Raw genomic sequence first — 8982 nt, 5'->3', positions numbered from 1 at the left:
TTAATCATATTACTTAAGAACTCCCACTTAGATAGACATCCCTCTAATCATCTAAGAGATCACGTGATCCAAATCAACTAAACCATAACCGATCATCACGTGAAATGGAGTAGCTTTCAATGGTGAACATCATTATGTTGATCATATCTACTATATGATTCACGCTCGACCTTTCGGTCTTAGTGTTCCAAGGCCATATCTGCATATGCTAGGCTCGTCAAGTTTAACCTGAGTATTCTGCGTGTGCAAAAACTAGCTTGCACCCGTTGTAGATGGACGTAGAGCTTATCACACCCGATCATCACGTGGTGTCTGGGCATGACGAACTTTGGCAATGGTGCATACTCAGGGAGAACACTTTTATCTTGAAATTTAGTAAGAGATCATCTTATAATGCTACCGTCAATCAAAGCAAGATAAGATGCATAAAAGATAAACATCACATGCAATCAATATAAGTGATATGATATGGCCATCATCATCTTGTGCTTGTAATCTCCATCTCCGAAGCACCGTCATGATCACCATCGTCACCGGCGCGACACATTGATCTCCATCGTAGCATCATTGTTGTCTCGCCAATCTTATGCTTCCACGACTATCGCTACCGCTTAGTGATAAAGTAAAGCATTACAGCGCAATTGCATGGCATACAATAAAGCGACAACCATATGGCTCCTGCCAGTTGCCGATAACTCGGTTACAAAACATGATCATCTCATACAATAAAATTTAGCATCATTTCTTGACTATATCACATCACAACATGCCCTGCAAAAACAAGTTAGACGTCCTCTACTTTGTTGTTGCAAGTTTTACGTGGTTCCTACGGGCTTAAGCAAGAACTGTTCTTACCTACGCATCAAAACCACAACGATAGTTTGTCAAGTTGGTGCTGTTTTAACCTTCGCAAGGACCGGGCATAGTCACACTTGGTTCAACTAAAGTTGGAGAAACTGACACCCGCCAGCCACCTGTGTGCAAAGCACGTCGGTAGAAACAGTCTCGCGTAAGCGTACGCGTAATGTCGGTCCGGGCTGCTTCATCCAACAATACCGCCGAACCAAAGTATGACATGCTGGAAAGCAGTATGACTTATATCGCCCACAACTCACTTGTGTTCTACTCGTGCACAACATCAACGCATAAAACCTAGGCTCGGATGCCACTGTTGGGGAACGTACTAATTTCAAAAAAAAATCCTATGCACACGCAAGATCATGGTGATGCATAGCAACGAGATGGGAGAGTGTTGTCTACGTACCCTCGTAGACCATTAGCGGAAGCGTTATATCAATGCGGTTGATGTAGTCGTACGTCTTCACGTCCGACCGATCCAAGTACCGAAAGCACGGCACCTCCGATTTCTGCACACGTTCGGCTCGGCGACGTCCTCGCCTTCTCGATCCAGCAAGAGGGGTGAAGTAGTAGATGATTTCCGGCAGCACGACGGCGTGGTGACAGTGTTGGTGAAGAACAATCTCCGCAGGGCTTCGCCTAAGCACTACGAAAACTATGACGGAGGATAAACTAGAGGGGACGGGGTTGCCGGCACACGGCTTGGTGTTTCTTGATGTGTCTTTGGTGCTAGCACTACCCCTCTATTTATATGTTGAGCCCTGGGGTCGAAACTTGGAGTAAAAGCCTCCTCAAAGTCGGTTTCACCCGAAAGGCAAGAGTCCTTCTGGGACTCCAGGGCTAGACGCCAGGGTTCCCGGCGTCTAGCCTCTGGTCTCCGCAAAACTTCCTTTTGCACTTTCCAAAAGCCTCATGGGCTTTCCCTTTTGGCCCAGATAAAGTGTTCTCGTGCCCAAACATTTAGGGAAACATCCGGAACCCCTTCCGGTGAATTCCGGAACCCTTCCGGAGATCAAACACTACTATCCCATATATCAAACTTTATCTCCGGACCATTTCGGAGTTCCTCGTCATGTTCGTGATCTCATCTCGGACTCCGAACAACATTCAGTCATCAACATACATAACTCATATAGTACTATATCGTCAACGAACGTTAAGCGTGCGGACCCTACGGGTTCGAGAACTATGTAGACATGACCGAGACTCCTATCTGGTCAATAACCAATAGCGGGACCTGGATGCCCATATTGGCTCCTACATATTCTACGAAGATCTTTATTGGACCTGGACCGCATAACAAGATACGTTGTTCCCTTTGTCATCGGTATGTTACTTGCCCGAGATTCGATCATCGGTATCTCAATACCTAGTTCGATCTCGTTACCGACAAGTCTCTTTACTCGTTTCGTAATACATCATCTCACAACTAACTCATTAGTTGCAATGCTTGCAAGGCTTAGGTGATGTGGATTACTGAGAGGGCCCAGAGATACCTCTCCGACAATCGGAATGACAAATCCTAATCTCGAAATACGCCAACCCAACAAGTACCTTTGGAGACACCTGTAGAGCACCTTTATAATCACCCAGTTACGTTGTGACGTTTGGTGGCACACAAAGTGTTCCTCCGGTAAACGGGAGTTGCATAATCTCATAGTCACAGGAACATGTATAAGTCATGAAGAAAGCAATAGCAACAAACTAAACGATCAAGTGCTATGCTAACAGAATGGGTCAAGTTAATCACATCATTCTCCTAATGATGTGATCCCATTAATCAAATGACAACTCATGTCTATGGTTAGGAAACTTAACCATCTTTGATCAACGAGCTAGTCAAGTAGAGGCACACTAGTGACACTCTGTTTGTCTATGTATTCACACATGTATTATGTTTTCGGTTAATACAATTCTAGCATGAATAATAAACATTTATCATGAAATAAGGAAATAAGGAAATAAATAATAACTTTATTATTGCCTCTAGGGCATATTTCCTTCGGGATCGGGATGGGAAGTGGCTCACTGGGGCTCGAGGCAGGACGGCGATGAGGCCGGTGATGAGGACGATGATGAGGCCGGCGACGAGGACGGTGGGCTCCTGGGGGAGGGGTTACGCACGTGGCGAGGGCTCGGGGAGGAGCGGCTCAGAGGTGGCGACGGCGAGGACGACGTCGACGGCGGGTCAGGGGCGGGGCGACGGCGTCGGGGCAGGGGCTCGGGGCAGCGACGGCGACGACGACGAGGAACGGCCTGGCAGCGTTGGGGGGAATGGGAGCAGTTGGCGAAATTTTCACAAGTGCTACCTTATATAGCAAAACCAATGGTACCGCTTCGTGGCACCAACCGGTACCAATGCCCACCTATGGTCCCGGTTGGTGCCATGAACCGGGACCAAAGGTCTCTTTTTGGCAGCCCAAAGGGCGGGGACCTGAGGCCTATGGTCCCGGTTGGTGTCACGAATCGGGACCATAGGTGGGCATTGGTACCGGTTGGAGCCATGAACCGGTACGAATGTTCGTCTTTAGTACCGGTTGGTGGCACCAACCGGGACTAAAGGCTTTGTGCTGCCCGCATCGTGGCACGAAAGTTTAGTCCCACCTCCCTAGCTGAGGGATCTTGAGAGTGGTTTATAAGCCCCACTCCCGCTACCCTCTCGAGCTCCTCTCAAATGCAGGCTTTCGGGCCTAAACACAGTGTATCTATATTGGGCCTTCTACGGGCCTGAATCCTGGCCCATGGGTGGGTTTCTAGTCGTATTCAGGCCATGGTGGCCCAGTAGGTTGCTTTTTTTAGTTTATTTCTTTTCTTTTTTGCTTTATTTATTTTATTTTGTTTCTAATTACTTACTTATTACGTAATTTTTGTATTAAAGTTTCTAACAAAAAAAGTTCTTTATGAAAATTATTTTTGCTTTTAATGATTCTGAACGGAAAATACTTTGTTTTATTTTGTTTTATTTTGTTTATTTTTCCTTTTTTCGTGATTCTTTTTGTTTCTATTTTTATTTATTTTATTAAAGTTTATCAAGTTCCCATATGTCCACTATGTAACCATAATATGTGTCCTTTCCCCTCTCGGTTGCTGCATCAAAGCGGACACCACTATTTTGGTTGGTGCTCTTTTGATCTTGGGCGATCGTGTAAAATGTACTCCCATTTATCTTGCATCCTTTGTAAGTCAATACAGTCGAAGATGGTCCCCTGGACAACGAGTACAGCTCATCACAAATAGTGTTGTCACCTCTGAGACGTGTTTCCAACCAACTGCTGAAAGTCATGATGTGTTCACATGTAATCCAGTCGTCACACTGCCCCGGGTGTTTGGAGCGCAGACTGTTCTTGTGTTCATCGACATACGGGGTCACCAATGTAGAATTCTGTAGAACTGTGTAGTGTGCTTGAGACCAAGAATGCCCGTTCCTGCATATTATTGAGTCCGCTCCTAGCGTGCCTTTTCCAGTCAGTCTCCCATCATACCGCGATTTAGGGAGACCTATCTTCTTAAGGCCAGGAATGAAGTCAACAAAAAACCCAATGACATCCTCTGTTTGATGGCCCATGGAGATGCTTCCTTCTAGCCTAGCACGGTTACGGACATATTTCTTTAGGACTCCCATGAACCTCTCAAAGGGGAACATATTGTGTAGAAATATGGGGCCCAGAATTACAATCTCGTCGACTAGATGAACTAGGACGTGCGTCATGATATTGAAGAAGGATGGTGGGAACACCAGCTCGAAACTGACAAGACATTGCGCCACATCACTCCTTATCCTTGGTATGATTTCTGGATCGATCACCTTCTGAGAGATTGCATTGAGGAATGCACATAGCTTCACAATAGCTAATCGGACGTTTTCCGGTAGAAGCCCCCTCAATGCAACCGGAAGCAGTTGCATCATAATCACGTGGCAGTCATGAGACTTTAGGTTCTGGAACTTTTTCTCTGGAATATTTATTGTTCCCTTTATATTCGACGAGAAGCCAGTCGGGACCTTCATACTGAGCAGGCATTCAAACAAGATTTCCTTCTCTTCTTTGGTAAGAGCGTAGCTAGCAGGACCTTCATACTGCTTTGGAGGCATGCCGTATTTTTCGTGCAAATGTTGCATGTCCTCCCGTGCCTCAGGTGTATCTTTTGTCTTCCCATACACGCCCAAGAAGCCTAACAGGTTCACGCAAAGGTTCTTCGTCACGTGCATCACGTCGATTGAAGAGCGTACCTCTAGCTCTTTCTAGTAGGGTAGGTCCAAAAATATAGATTTCTTCTTCCACATGGGTGCGCGTCCCTCAGTGTCATTCGGAACAGCTAGTCCGCCGGGACCCTTTCCAAATATTACTTGTAAATGAGAGACCATAGCAAGTATGTGATCACCGGTACGCATGGCGGGCTTCTTCTGGTGATCTGCCTCGCCTTTGAAATGCTTGCCTTTCTTTCGACATTGATGGTTGGTCAGGAGAAATCGACGATGGCCCAGGTACACATTCTTCCTACCTCTGTACAGGTATATACTTTCATTGTCAGCTAAACATTGCGTGCATGCGTGGTATCCCTTGTTTGTCTATCCTGAAAGGTTATTGGAGCAGGCCAATCATTGATGGTCACGAACAGCAACGCCTTTAGGTCAAATTCTTCCCCCATGTGCTCATCCCACGCACGTACACCTGTTCCATTCCACAGATGTAAGAGTTCTTCAACTAATTCCCTTAGGTACACATCAATGCTGTTGCCGGGTTGCTTAGGGCCTTGGATGAGAATTGGCATCATAATGAACTTCCGCTTCATGCACATCCAAGGAGGAAGGTTATACATACATAGAGTCATGGGCCAAGTGTTGTGATTGCTGCTCTGCTCCCCGAAAGGATTAATGCCATCCGCGCTTAAAGCAAACCATACGTTCCTTGGGTCACTTGCAAACTCAGCCCAGAACTTTCTCTCAATTTTTCTCCACTGCGACCCGTCAGCGGGTGCTCTCAACTTCCCGTCTTTCTTACGGTCCTCACTGTGCCATCGCATCAACTTGGCATGCTCTTTGTTTCTGAACAGTCGTTTCAACCGTGGTATTATAGGAGCATACCACATCACCTTCGCAGGAACCCTCTTCCTGCGGGGCTCGCCATCAACATCACCAGGGTCATCTCGTCTGATCTTATATCGCAATGCACCACATTCCGGGCATTCGTTCATATCCTTGTACGCACCACGGTAGAGGATGCAGTCATTAGGGCATGCATGTATCTTCTCCACCTCCAATCCTAGAGGGCATACGACCTTCTTTGCTGCATACGTACTGTCGGGCAATTTGTTATCCTTTGGAAGCTTCTTCTTCTATATTTTCAGTAGCTTCTCAAATCCTTTGTCAGGCACAACATTCTCTGCCTTCCACTGCAGCAATTCCAGTACGGTACCGAGCTTTGTGTTTCCATCTTCGCAATTCGGGTACAACCGTTTTTTGTGATCCTCTAACATGCGATCGAACTTCAGTTTCTCCTTTTCACTTTCGCACTTTTCCCTTGCATCAACAATGACCCGGCGGAGATCATCATCGGGCACATCATCTGGTTCCTCTGGATCTTCAGCTTCCTCTTGATCTTCAGCTTCCCCCGTTGTAGCATCACCGTATTCAGGGGGCACATGGTTGTCATCGTCCTCCTCTTCTTCGATGTCTTCCATCATAACCCCTATTTCTCCGTGCTTCGTCCAAACATTATAGTGTGGCATGAAATCCTTATAAAGCAGGTGGGTGTGAAGGATTTTCTTGTCAGAGTAAGACCTCGTATTCCCACAATTACGGCATGGACAACACATAAAACTATTCTGCTTGTTTGCCTCAGCCACTTCGAGAAAATTATGCACGCCCTTAATGTACTCAGAGGTGTGTCTGTCACTGTACATCCATTGCCGGTTCATCTGCGTGCATTGTATATAATTATGTGTGTCAAAAGTAAGAAAATTAGACAAGTATGTATCTAAAGTAAGATTTTTCTTTCAGAAAGAATATAATAACAAGAGGCTTACCACGGTGGTGCCGGTGACGAGATCGGCGCAGGCGATCGACGGTGGTGCAGACGAGGACGGGGCGTGACAGACCGCTAAACCTAGACAAATCTCGGAAAAAATGGAGCTCGGAGGTCGAGCTTCAAGAGGAGAAAGCTTAACTAATATGGCTCGGGCATTTCATCGAACACCTCATGTGCATAGGAGGTGACCTAGAGCACCCGATGCCCTCCTCCTCGCCGGCCAGCAAAAAATTGAGCACTGTGGAGTGCTCTGCTCGCTAGCGATGGGGTATATATAGGCAACTCATTGGTCCCGGTTCGTGGCGGGAACCGGGACTAAAGGCCATCCTTCTGTTCCGGTTCCTGCCACAAACCGGGACCAATGGTTGTGGGCCAGGAGTGAGGCCCAGTGGTCACGGTTCGTGCCAAGAACCGGGACAAATGGGCCCAGATGAACCGGGACCAATGCCCACGAGGCCTCGACCGGCCCCCTGGGCTCACGAACCGGGACAAATGCCTCCATTGGTCCCGGTTCGTGGCAGAACCGGGACTAATGGGCTGGCCAGGCCCAAACGAAAGCCCCTTTTTCTACTAGTGGTTTGAACATCGGAATGGTTCCGGATGCGTTCGGGCATTTACCGGAGTACCGGGGGGTTACCAAAACCCCCCGGGGAGTCAATGGGCCTTAGGGTAGAGAGGAGGAGATGGCCAAGGTGGGGGCGCCCCCCCCCCCCAAGCCCAATCCGAATTGGGTGGGGGGCGGCCCCCCTTTCCTTCTCTCCCTCTCCCTTCCTTCTTCTCCTACTCCAACTAGGGAAGGGGGGAAACCTACTCCTACTAGGAGTAGGACTCCCCCCCCCTTGGGCGCGCCATGAGAGGGCCAGCCCACCCATCCTTCACTCCTTTATATACGGGGGAGGGGGCACCCCATAGACACACAAGTTGATTTCTTAGCCGTGTGTGGTGCCCCCCTCCACAAATTTCCACCTCGGTCATATCGTTGTAGTGCTTAGGCGAAGCCCTGCGTCGGTAACTTCATCATCACCGTCATCACACCATCGTGCTGATGGAACTCTCCCTCAGCCTCAACTGTATCAAGAGTACGAGGGACGTCACCGAGCTGAACGTGTGCAGATCGCGGAGGTGCCATGCATTCGGTACTTGATCGGTTGGATCGTGAAGACGTTCGACTACATCAACTGTGTTTCATAATGCTTCTGCTTTCGGTCTACGAGGGTATGTAGACATACTCTTCCCCTCTCGTTGCTATGCATCTCCTAGATAGATCTTGTGTGATCGTAGGAAAATTTTTGAAATATTGCGTTCCCCAACATATTTTTACTAGCTGGCTTTCGCTAAATGGCTTCTTTTTCATGTGTGTCCAATATATTTTGAGGTGGATGAAGCTGCTTTCGATTACTTTATGACCGCAACTACAAAGAAATGGATAGAATTTAAGTCCGACCTAAAGGAGAAGTTTGATGCCACATTGACAGATGAAGAACTTATGGAAAGACATGATAAAAGAATTGAAAAGGAAGATTGGATACAACTTATCGATCATTGGACAAAACCAGAATCTGAGGTAAGGCACAAACTATTTTACTTTGGGTTAGAATTGAACTAATGTCTTCATGTTATATCCTAGCTTAACTCGTTGTTTGCATCTTTTTTTAGGCTAGCAATGCTAGAAACAAACAAAATCGTTCCAACTTGAAATTGCTACATGTAGCTGGCAGCAAGATTTTTGATCATGTTGTTCATGATATGGTAAACTCAACTGCTCTAGCACATGTTTTTGAAAGTGATGTAGAAGATCAGTTTTGGCTATTTTAGTTACTAGTGAAACAAATTGGTTGCAGGCTCAAAAACGTGGGTACCATCCAGGAAGAGACCAAATATCTATCGGCACACATAGTATCAGGTAGACTATTGGCGTATCTATGGCATCGCACAATTCGTCGGCATAGCACGGTGACAGATCAACTATCGGCATAAAGTTGTCTGTCGCTGTAGAAATATTTGTCGGCGTAAATATCACCAATGCGGGTATACTTTCTGTCGGCATAGATTTATCTGTCGGCAATGACCTTTCCCGGTAGAACTATAGAAGACAACA

The 8982-nt window shown here is 46.9% G+C and overlaps 1 pseudogene; it reads right to left on the bottom strand.

Annotated features, from left to right (window-relative positions):
- Nucleotides 1-3008: 3008 nt before the first annotated feature.
- LOC147973625 (uncharacterized) lies at nucleotides 3009-6774 on the bottom strand (annotated as a pseudogene).
- Between the last annotated feature and the right edge of the window lie 2208 nt (nucleotides 6775-8982).

Source organism: Triticum urartu, chromosome 5A (assembly GCF_056163025.1).
Source record: "Triticum urartu cultivar PI428250 chromosome 5A, HENAU_Tu73, whole genome shotgun sequence".
In the NCBI taxonomy this organism is placed as follows: domain Eukaryota; kingdom Viridiplantae; phylum Streptophyta; class Magnoliopsida; order Poales; family Poaceae; genus Triticum; species Triticum urartu.
Note: the sequence above shows the minus strand (reverse complement) of the source record. Positions and strands in the feature narration are given on the sequence as shown.